General features: G+C 43.6%; 1 protein-coding gene across 2 annotated transcripts in view; it reads right to left on the bottom strand.

Moving 5' to 3' along the window:
• The window catches only part of EYA3 (EYA transcriptional coactivator and phosphatase 3), a 111829-nt gene extending 100770 nt beyond the window's left edge, over positions 1–11059 (bottom strand). For both annotated transcript variants that reach the window (XM_043994930.1, XM_043994931.1), the window contains exon 1: positions 10883–11059. The gene's annotated coding sequence lies outside the window, so the exon portion shown is untranslated. The remainder of the gene's footprint in view (positions 1–10882) is intronic.
• Positions 11060–12479: the final 1420 nt, after the last annotated feature.

Genomic DNA, 12479 nt, shown 5'->3' with positions numbered 1-12479 from the left:
AGGACACTCTACTGCTTGATCCCAGTCTACACATGTAAGACACCTGTATTATTTTAAGTCAATCACCAATTGGACTTACCACTCGTTTGCCAATGCATTACTAATATGCTATCCCTGAGCATGCAGCTTTCATACAAAGCAGATGTTTATGGAAGATTAATTATTCCAAAGATTTTCACAATGCAATTGTGTGTTCAATTAACTTTTTGTTAATACTCTGGCTTTGCAAGTATCCAAAGACTATATATAATGTCTATGCTGGGAAAGTTAATGTTTGGGGGCTTCTCTAATAAACAAGCATTTCAGAATGACAATCTCCAAAGTTGGAAGAGAACAGAGAGGCCATCTATGTCAGACCTGGACAAGAATGTTTCCTACGACAGCACTCACTGGCTGTCAGTCATCCAGCCTTTGCAGCCCATTCCATTTTGAGGAGCTCTCACTGGAAAGGTTTTCTTCACTGGGAACCTAAATTTACCACTTTGCAAATTTCCATTTCTCCTAATCCTGCCCTCCAGATCCAAAACCTAGGAAAAGTTTACTCCCTCTGGCAGATGACAAGCATTCAAACATTTAGGCAGGAATCAGACAAAAGACTCAGGACCTCTATCTACTGACAGATCGGTATGCCACCCTCAGATAATAAACAGATGTGTCAAAATCTTAGTGATCTATCTAATCGTCTCCGCATTTTATAGAGGAAGAAACAGAGCCTCCCAGCCCCCCAGGGGAAGTAATATAACCAAGATCCCAGGAGAAGCAACATGGCCCCATAGAAAAACCTAGACAAGAGACTTGGAAATCAGGGTCGGAGGCCCAGCTCTGCGGCTAACCTAACAGGAGATCTGGCAAGTGCAGATCTTTTCTGAACTTCAGGTTCTTCATTTGGAAAATAAGAAGATGGCTATCCTCTAATACCCCTTCTGGTTGTAACATCCCATAATTCTGATCATACCATTATTAGTGTATTACAGCATCACTGTACTAAATAAACTAGGAGGAAAACAATTCTAGGGGATTCTATATAAAGGAGTGAAAATAAGGTAGCCCGGACATGATTTAAAAAGAAAAAAGCAAACTCTTCATTAGGGCACAAATGAAGATATCAAGTAAGAAGCATGCTGTTCCAGTTTTTAAAACTGCATCTTTCGGGGCAGCTAGGTGGCGCAGTGGATAGAGCACCGGCCCTGGAGTCAGGAGTACCTGAGTTCAAATGTGGCCTCAGACACTTAACACTTACTAGCTGTGTGACCCTGGGCAAGTCACTTAACCCCAATTGCCTCACTAAAAAAAACCAAAAAAACCCCCCCAAAAAACCCTGCATCTTTCATTAAGATTCCCAGGCAAGGGACGTCAAGGACAAAAATTTAGAGAGAAAAGGAGCAATCTAATCCAATATCAATTACTTTAATTTACTTGTGGATTTTAAACCGTAAAAGCTACTCATTTGGCATAAGTCAAAGTGTGAAAGATGCGTTTTATACTGTCTTTAGGTTCAACAAAGTGGGGCTGGAGAATAGGCATAGGAATTTTATGGTTTATAAAATAAATAATATGGTTTACAACATGGTTTATAACTATAGTATGGTTGGTTTCTCTCCTGTTTTAACCATCACTACTGACCCTATTTTAATTTGGAAACTCAGGTGCAGGTTCCCTGTTTCTGTTGTTCAGTAACCTCTGACTCTTTGTGCCCTCATTTGGAGTTTTCTTGGCAAAGATACTGGAGTGGTTTGCCATCTCCTTCTCCAGGTCTTTTAACACATGAGGAAACCGAGGCAAACAGGGTGAAGTGACTTACCCAGGGTCTCATAGTTAGTTAGTAAGTGTCTGAGGCCAGGTTTGAACTCAGAAGACTCATCTTCCTGACTGCAGGCCCTTGGCTCTATCCACTGCTACCTCCCAGACATCCTCAGTCTTTTTTTTTTTTTAGTGAGGTGATTGGGGTTAAGTGACTTGCCCAGGGTTACACAGCTAGTAAGTTAGTAAGTGTTAAGTGTCTGAGGCCAGATTTGAACTCAGGTACTCCTGACTCCAGGGCCGGTGCTCCATCCACTGCGCCATCTAGCTGCCCCCATCCTCATAGTCCTTTACTAATCAGACAGCAAGAGCAGTTAACTTGTGAAACAACACAAACTAGCACTATTCTTTTATTTAAGAGTCCTTAAACAGAGCTACTACCACAGAATAAATATATACAGGTTATCTATCCATCTATCTATTTCTGCATAGCACAATACCTGGCTCATAGTGTGCACTTAATAAATGCCTATTGCTTGATATTTACACAGATGTGTAGGAAGAGAGAGACTTCTCAATATACGAGATACTCTACACTCGGTTTGTTCAAGTAGAATGTTCTGAGCACGGGATTAAAAAAATCAGTAGTTTGGGTAGTACAGACTGAACAGAGAAGGGCTAGTTGTGACCTCCAACACAAATGGAGGAAATATCCACATCCAGGAAAGGACAGATCCACAGATGTTCTAATCCCAATTCTCTCACTCACATGGGCACGGTTTACCAAGATGTGATGCTTTCCTCACATGCTGTATGAAGCCAAAACCCACTCCAGGTGCACACCTGCAGGACTTCATTATTACCTGCTGTGTAGCACCAGCGCATCTCTCCTAAATTTGAGGCTGACCAGATGGGTTCTAGAGTTCCTGCCTGCTCTTTATGAGTTGATCTTAAATCTTATAAGTCTATCCTTCAATATGCCCCAGGAGTACCACAGTCAAACAGGAGAGGGCCCACCACCAACAGATATATGCCCCCTTTTGTTCTCTGTCTGACCTACCTAGAGACACCCTAGAGCCTGCAGGGGCTCAACCTTTTGTGGCTAGGACTCTGTTGGCAGAGTCTAGTGAAGTCTTCAGATGCCTCAGAATATTCTGAAATGCACAAAATAGAATACATGGAATTACAAAGGATTATTATACCGAAATAGTTTTCAAAATGTTTTTAAAAATAAGTTCATCCAAGTTATGAACCAATGCCCTAGAACTAACAACAGACTGTAAATTGTGAAATGCCAGATCTGGCCTTGGGGCTATTTTTAAACCACTGGGCAAAGGAACTAAATGCAGGTCAAATGAAAGTGGAGGTGCCCTCCTACCTGTCTGACCTGACTCTGTCAGACACCTTTGCTGGCTCTTCATTCAGATCATACCTACTAACCACAAGTGTACAAATACAGGGCCCATTCCGCTATTCACTCAGGGGTTCTTAAGCTGGGGTCCTGGAAGAACTTGTGTTTTTAAATAACATTTTGAAAACTACATTTCAATAATCAGTTTACTTTGAAATCCATGTATTTTATTCAGTTAAAAACATTCTTCTAGGGCAACTAGGTGGTGCAGTGAGAGTACTGGCCCTGGATTCAGGAGGACCTGAGTTCAAATCCGGCCTCAGACACTTGACACTTACTAGCTGTGTGACCCTGGGCAAGTCACTTAACCCCAACTGCCTCACCAAAACAACAACAACAACAAAAAAAAAACCCCAACATTCTTCTGAGAAGGCATCCAAAGGTTTCACCAGACTGTCAAAGAGGTCTTATAATATAGAAAAAAATTAAGAGTCCTTGCTTTATTCTATTCTCACTTGATATTATCTCTATAAACATGATTCACAGCAGTTGGGTGGTGCTGAGGATAGCGGACTGGGTCTGGAGCTAGGAGTACCTGAGTTCAAATCCAACCTCAGACACTAGTTGTGTGACCCTAAGCAAGTCACTTAACCTCTATTTGCCTTGGCTTCCTCAACTGTAAAATAGGGACCCTGGAGAAGGAAATGGCAAAGCATCCAGTATTTTTGCCAAGAAAACCCCAAATGGGGTCGACAACTAAAACCTCTAAACAACACATGATTCCCAGATCAACTGCTTTTTTGAATATCTCAAACAGGATGGCTCAGTCACCTCAAATTCCAAAATATCCAAAAAAATTTTTTAAAAAGAATTCTTTATCTTACTCTCAAACTTTTCTGTCTCAATTTACTCTTTCTTGGAGAAGGCCCACCACCTTCCCAAACACACAACTTCAGTCATCCTCAACACCTCACTCAGTTACATAATAAATCACTTGTCAATCTTATTTCTTTCTTCACAAGAATTTTAATCCACTTCCCCTTCTCTCCACTCAGCCGCCACCACAGCATGGGTTCTGATCATCTCTGGTCTAGACTACTACCAGAAGGCAGCTCTCCCTGCCTTAAGACTCCCTTCTCTTCAAACCACCTTCCACGCAGCTGCCAAAGTGATTTTCCTTAAGCGTAGTGCAAGTCTCACCACATTTCCTATGACCTCTAAGATCAAATACAAATTCCTCTGTCTAGAACTTAATGCCTTTCCCCACCTGGCCTCTTCTTACTTGAGCAGTCTCACCCCATACCTCTCTCCACACTCTTTGATCCAGATACATTGGCCCCCTTGCGGGTCCTCACACTGGATTGTATTCACTCTTACTTCCACATCCACATTTCTCTGGCTTCCTTTATCACTAAACTCCCAATCCCACTTTTGGCTGTAGGCCTTTCCCAATCCTACCTGCTAGTGCCTTCCTTCTGATATTATCTTTCATTTACACTGTATATACCTTAGAGGGACAAGATTATTTATTTATATTAGAAAGTGAGTTTTGAGGGGGCTGCTAGGTGGCGCAGAGGATAAAGCACAGGCCTAGAATTCAGGAGGACCTGAGTTCAAATCCCACCTCAGACACTTGATACTTACCACCTGTGTGACCCTGGGCAAGTCACTTAACCCTCATTGCCCCCCCCCCCCCAAAAAAAAGAAGAAGAAGAAAAAAAGAAAGTGAGTTTTGAGGACAGGAGCAGGACTATGACTTTCTTTGTATCCTCAGTGCTCAGCATAGTTGCCTAGAACACAGTAAGTGCTTAATAAATGCTCCTTGACTGACAACTCACTGATGGGAAGGGGGAGACCACCTAGAGGATATTGGTTACCATCCTCCAGGCCTGACCTGGCTTATATCCAACAGGCTTTGCTAAAAACAGCAGGGGAGGCCTGAAGTGGGTTTGGAATGAGCTGAGGTCCAAGATATGCCACAATTATGGAGACTTTGTTTTAAGTACTATTTAAGTAATATTCTAACTACACTACTTAACTTAGGACAGTGCCTAGCACATAGTAAGTACTTAATAAATGCTTGTTGCCTTGTCTTCATGATAAAGGTAAAGAGAAGAAAGTGCTGCTTAAAGAAATTGCTTAAATCTCAGGTTTGATAAACCCAAAGACTTCAGCTTCTGGGATAAGAACTCATTATTTGACAAAAAATGCTGGGAGAACTGGAAAATAGTATGGCAGAAACTAGACATAGACCATCATCTTACACCATACACCAAAGTAAAGTCAAAAAATGTCTACAAGATCTAGACATAAAGGGTGACACCATAAGCAAATTAGAAAAGGAAGGAATAATTTACTTGTCATATCTATGGAGAGGGGAAGAATTTATGACCAAAGATTAGATAGAGAACATTACAAAATGCAGCATGATTTTGACTACATTAAACTTAAAAGTGTTTGCACAAACAAAACCAATGAAAACAAGATTAGAAGGAAAGCAGAAAGATGGGAAACAATTTTTACAGTGTTCTGATAAAGGCTTCATATCTAAATACATAGAGAACTGAATCAAATATATAAGAATACAAGTCATTCCCCAACTTAGAAATGGTGAAGGGATATGAACAGGCAGTATACAAACAATGAAATTAAAGCTATCTACAGCCATATTTTTTTTTAATGTTCTCAAACACTACTGGTTAGAGAAATGCAAATTAAAACTACTCTGAGGGGGTAGCTAAGTAGCACAGTGGATAAAGTACTGGCCCTGGATTCAGGAGGACCCAAGTTCAAATCCAACCTCAGACACTTGACACTAGCTGTGAGATCCTGGACAAGTCTCTTAATCCTTATTGCCCTGCCCAAAACAAACAAACAAACAAAAACAAAACAAAAACACCCCACTCTGTGGTACCAGCTCACACCTATCCAAATGGCTAATATGACAAAAAAGGGAAATAATAAATGTTGGAGAAGATGTGGGAAAATTGGACACAAATGCACTGTTGGTGGAGCTGTGAACTGATCCAACCATTCTGGAGAGCAATTTGGAACCATGCCCTAGGGACAGTACATAGCCTGTGACCCAGCAATACCACTACTAGGTCTATATCCCAAAAATCATAAAAAAGGGAAAAGGACCCACATGTACAAAAATATTTATAGCTGCTCTTTCTGTGGTAGCAAAGAATTGAAAATTGAGGGGATGCCCATCAATTGGGGAATAGCTGAACAAGTTGTGGTATATGAATGTAATGGAATACTTTTGTGCTATAAGAAATGATAAGCAGATGGAGTTCAGAAAAACCTGGAAACACTTACAAGAACTGATGCCGAGTGAAATGAGCAAAACCAAGAGAACATTGTACACAGTATCAACACCACTGTGTAATGATCAACTGTGATAGATTTAACACTTCTCAGCAATGCAATGATCCAAGACAATGCCAAAAAACTTATGGTGGAAAATGCTCTCCACATTCAGAAAAAGAACCATGGAGTCTGAATGCAGATTGAAGCAGACTATTTTCACTTTTGTTATTGCTTCTTTGTTATTGTTCTTGTTTACTCTTTCTTGTGTTTTTTTTTCCTTTTGTCCTGATTCTTCTCTTACAACATGACTAATGTGGAAATGTTTTACATGATTGTAATGTATAACCTATATCAAACTGCTTGCTGTCCTTGGGAGGGAGTTCCAGTACACCTGTCTAAACTCACCACACATTGCTCCCCTGTCATACTGATCCACTAGCTGTTCTCTGAAAAAGATGGCCCCTCTCCTGCCTCTGGGCCTTTATCTAGGCTGTTTCCCTTGCTTGGAATGCTCTCCCTCCACCTCTTACGGTCAATCTCTGGCTTCTACCAAAATTCAGCTCAGGCATCCCTGTACCGAATTCTTTCCTAGTCCCAGAGGCTAAAGCCTCACTCACTTCACTGCCATGTTAGTTACCTTGTATTTATTTTGTATCTATCTAAAATGTGCTTAGATGAGTACTGGGCAGGCTGTTTCCCCTGACAGTATGCAAGAAGACAGAAACAGTTTTGGTTTTGTCTTCCTAAACCCAATACTTGGTAAAGAATCTTGGTGCTTTTGTTTTTGTTTTTTGTTTTTTTCAAGGCAATGAGGATTAAATGACTTGCCCATTGTCACACAGCTAGTAAGTGTCAAGTGTCTGAGGCCGGATTTGAACTCGGGTCCTCCTGAATCCAGGGCTGGTGCTTTATCTACTGCACCACCCCTGGTGCTTTTGTTTTTGGATCAGACCTGTGATTTCATTTGGGGAAGCATGGTAAGAAAATATCCTCTCCTCATTCATGACTTGATCCCAGACATCCCAGCTTCCAAGGCTGGCTCACTACACACTACAAGACAGCCTCTTAGATGGAACAAAATTAACGTTTGTTGATTGAAGAAAATAGAGAAAATGAACATACTTCAAACTTATGCCATGAGAACAAAATGTTTGATTTATAATCTATTTAGGAACTACAGAATTTTAGCAATACATGGGACCTTAGTGATGATTTGGTCCAATTCCCTCATTTTACAGGTAAGAAAACAAAAATTTCGATAATCTTCAAAAAGAGATTTAGGAAAGAAACCTTCTAGTTTTTTGATAATTGCTCAAAGTATGGCATCTAAAGTATCAGAGAGGAAAATTACTAAAAGAAGAGAAAAGTGAACAGAGATGAAGAATATTAAAATATACTATACAGAGAAGGAGGAAAGAGTTATAATGGATGGAAAAACCCCACAGGATTAGATGTTAGGAAATCCAGGTTCTAGTTCTGGTTCTGCTAGCTATGTGACAGAACAAGCTGCTAAAATACTCTAAGCTTCAATTTCCTCATTGGTAAAATGAGAGACTTCCCCCCCTCAAACATCCTATGGTGTTGAATAGTGACTAGAAATTATGTGAGGGGAGAAAAGAGGAAGCAATATGAATTTTTTAATACCATGAAAACAAAAACAAAAGGAAACTGTTGAGGCACCAGGAGAGATATAAACCTGGACACTAAATCTGAATGGACATTATGAAATGTGCATAGAAAATAAATTAGGTCTTTGGAAGAAAATATATTGGGGGGGGGGGTAGAAGAGAAGGAAATACATAATTTCAGCACTATACTGAATCAGTATAGCAAAATTTCTTCCATTTTTTAAAACTCCAACCCGCACAAAACTTGGGCATCACAAAAGAAGAAAATGCTGAAGTGATACATAATTAAAGCCTGTGGGAAAAACAGGGCTGGTTGTACCGCCCTGCTTATTGGCTCACCTGTATATATCCATCCTCTATTCTGACAGATAATTCACATTGAAGCTGTCCACTCCTCCAAACTCCAGGGGCTCCCTATTACCTCTAAGTCCAACTACAAAATCCTCTGGCCCCTAAAAGCCCTTCCTCCCTTTCCAGGCTTCTTAGACTTTGCTCCTTTTCCCCACGCTCTATGATCCAGGGACACCAGCCTTCTTACTGTTCCTCTCTCTCCTATCTGAGAGGAATGCCTTCCCTCCTCACTCACTTCTCAAAGTTTCCTTCAAGAATCAGTTCCCATCTCAGCTCCTGCAGGAGGCCCTTCCTGGTCCTCTCCTCCTCTAAAGAACCTTCCCATAGAGACTACCTTCCATTTACACTGTCTCTATCTCCTAGGTGGAGCTTTTTTCTTGGGGGACCCAGAGATACCCCCCTCTTTTTGTTTGTGGATTGTTGTTTTTTTGTGGGACAATGAGGGTTAAGTGACTTGCCCAGAACTCAGGTCCTCCTGAATCCAGATCCAGTGCTTTATCCACTGTGCTATCGTAGGTGGAGTTTTTTTGCAAGTTGCATCCCCCATCAGAAGGTAAGCTCCTTAAGGCACAGGGAAGACAGTTTTGACCTTTCTTTGTATAGTACAGTCAGCATTTAGTACAGTGCTGGAACACTGTAATTGCTTAACAAAAGTCTGAGGACTGACTGAATTTAAAGAATGAACTCACGAGAGACTTGTCCATGGCTCTAAATTAATGAATGTCAAAGGCAGGATCTGAACTCAGGTGACTCCAGAATACCACACTTCCTCTGAGATAGAATAAAACACCTAAGAATGATGGATGATTATGCCATCAATGAACAACAAAATCACACGCAAAATTGTAGCTAGACACAGTCATAAGCACAGCATCTACTGACTCTGCTGTATAGGGAGGCTGGGGGGGGGGGGGTGTCAGAGACCCAAATCTAAGCTCATTCTTCCAGGCCAAGCCAAGGGCCCACAGGACAACCGTGGGAAAATCTCGAGGTTGTTATTCCTCCAAATTCCAGGGCAGTTCTACTACAGGACTTTAAATCCACACCCAGGAGCCCTGCAGTTCCTGAATTAACGTTTTTATCAATTATACTAATCCTCATAACCAACTCTTAAATTCCAGCCAAACTGAACTACTTCCTCAAACTCTGTGCCCCCATCAGATACAAGAGAGTCCCTGTTTTCCTTCAAGGGTTAACTCACATATAACCATCCCCAACAAAATTTCCTCATGGACCCAAGTGGTTAGGGCTCTCCCTGATTCAATTCTCCTTGTACTTTTTTCATGGATGAAGGTTCTGCAGCCACCTCCTCCCAAGAAAAAGTAAGCTCTTTGGGATCCAAGATTTTTCTTCTTATCTTTGAGTTATTTGGGGGGGGGTGTCTATTAACCAATGAACAAACATTTCCTTTTTAACACAACTAAAATTCCATCTCCTGAAGGAGGTCTTTCCTAGTCCAGGCTATCCCCTGGTTGCCTATCTCACTCCCACCCCACATACTTCTTGCACCTTCCCCCTGATGTCACCTACCATTTGCAGTGTATATATTCTTCATATGCATAGTTCTTTGTGTTTTCTAATCTACTGGAATGTAGGTTTCTTCAAGGCACGGACTAAGTTTTTGTCTTTGTTTCCCCAGCACTTAGCACAGTCCCCTACCAAGTGCTTAATATCGACACTGGGTGGCCCAGTGAAAAGTACTGGGCTTGGAGTCAGTAAAGCCTGAATTCAGATCCAGCTTCAGTCGCTTACTGTGTGACCCTGGGCAAATCACTTAAACTCCTTAGGCCTCAATTTCCTCACCAATAAAATGGGAATAACAATAGCACCTACCTCCCAAGGTGGTTAGGAAGGGAAAACAAAATACGTGTAAATCACTTTCCAAATCTTAAAGTGTGAAAAGAACGCTAGCTATCGCTACTGTGGTTATGAATAATAAAGACAGCAAATGCTTGTTGACTTCTTAGGCGCCTCCTTTTCTCACTAGGCACAGGGAATGCACATAGCACGGTCCCATCCCATGGATCCCCAGCACTTACACCGTCGGTCGAATTCAAGTGAATAAATAGCTCTTACCCCAGAATACCCCTAACAGGGCTCTGACTATCCTGATCCCCGCAAGTGAGGAGTGCCTGGAAGTCCGAGATCCAGGGAGATTACTAGGCTAAAGAAACGTGAGAAACAGAAGCTAACTCCCTCTTTTTGCAAGTGAGGAAACCGAGACCCAAAATGGGGCGGGGCCTTGCCCAAGGTCACACAACTCCTAGGCAACCTAGGCAGAACTCGAACCCAGGTCCAGAGACTCCCCACCCGGGGCTCCGACGCCGACACCCGGGGACTTTCACATGAACCTGCCCAGCCTGGGGACCGGCCAAGCAGGGGGCAGCCCGAGGTCCTGCAGGCGCCGGGGCCGGGGGCGCCAAGAGCCCCGAACACCCCGAGCCCCGAAAGTCCACACCACTCTCGGGCCGCCGGGGCTGGGGCAGAAGCGAGGACTCACCGGGCAGCGGCGGCGGCGGCGCCCCCGGCGGGACAGGGGCATGGGGACTCGTCTGGCCCCGCGGCAGCCCGAGCTGGAGGAGGAGGCGGCGGCGGCGTAAGAAGAGGAGGAGGTGGTGGTGGCAGCAGCGACGGTGGCGGAGGCGACGGCGGCAGCAGCGGCGGCGGCGGCAACGCGACCCGGATGCGCATCCCCTGGCGCCGGAAGTGAAGTACGGTGCGCCCACCCCTTCCTCCCTGTCCTGCCCTCTCCTCGCGCATGCGTCTGAGGGCGGGGGTCGGGGGGAGTGGAGTGGGGCGTCGCTGTGCCCCGCGAGCGGCGTGCCGGCGGACCCCCTCCTTCCCCCCCCCCCGCCCCTTTCCAGTTTGGCTCCTCGCGCACCACACACACCCCCTCCCACCTACGGGCAGGTCGCGGGGGAGGAACAAAGCGCCCGCCTTTCTGTTCCTTATCCCCAGGCACGTGTGCGTGCTCAGGGGAAACGGGTTGCGCAGTTTGTCGGGTTTTTGAAATGATGCGCGCGCAAAGCTGCCCTGTCTGGAGGAAAAGAGCGATGAGTCCGAGGTCCTGGGTTCGGATTCGACTCTGCTCCCTGTGGCGTGTGACCTCTGGCCTTTGCCTCCCTGGGCCTCACTTTCTTCCTTTGCAAATAGAGGAGCCTGATTTCTCCCACTTGATAAATGGCCAAAAGGATATGAACAGGCAGGCATCCAAAGTATCCACTGCCCATATGGAAAAAATGTCCCAAATCACTAATAACTAGAGAAATGCAACTTAAAGCAACTCAGGTTCCACCTACACCTGCCGGATGGGGAGAACTGACCCAAAAAGAAAGATGATAAATGTAGGAAAGACTTTGTGGAAACAGTCACATGGATGCATTGTTGATGAAATTGATGTGAATTGATCCAGCCATTCTGGAAAGCACTTCATAGCTGCTACTACTACTACTACTACTACTACTACTACTACTACTACTACTACTACTACTACTGCTACTGCTGCTGCTGCTGCTGCTGCTACTACTACTACTACAACTAGCATTTACATAACACTTTAAGCTTTGCAATGTGTTTTACAAATATTATTTCATTTCATCCTCATAACAGCCCTAGGAGGTAGGTGCTATTATTATCCTCATTTTAAAGAGAAAGAAACTGAGGTTAAGTAACCTAGCCAGGGTCATGCAGCTAGTAACTGTTTTGAGGTTGGATTTGAACTCAAGTTTTACTGATTCCAAGGTCACTGCTCCATCCACTGTAATATGTAGCTGCCTCTATGCCCCCCAAATCGTTAAACTGCTTACCCTTCAACCCAGCTAGAGTCAGGCTGCTGGGCTCCACATGTTCTTTATACACTAAGAAGAGAATTTATTTGGGGTGGGGTAGGGTGGGGAATGAGGGTTAAGTGACTTGCCCAAGGTCACACAGCTAGTAAGTGTCAAGTGTCTGAGGCGGATTTGAACTCAGGTCCTCCTGACTCCAGGGCCGGTGCTTTATCCGTTGTACCACCTATCTGCCCCCTAACTGCTGTCTTTTCAATTCTGAAAATAGTCCCAACATCCAGCTCTCTCAGGATACTAATTAAATTCTCTTCT

Source organism: Dromiciops gliroides, chromosome 3 (assembly GCF_019393635.1).
Source record: "Dromiciops gliroides isolate mDroGli1 chromosome 3, mDroGli1.pri, whole genome shotgun sequence".
In the NCBI taxonomy this organism is placed as follows: Eukaryota; Metazoa; Chordata; class Mammalia; order Microbiotheria; family Microbiotheriidae; genus Dromiciops; species Dromiciops gliroides.
The sequence above is the reverse complement of the archived record's forward strand: the minus strand, read 5'-3'. Positions and strand labels throughout refer to the sequence as shown.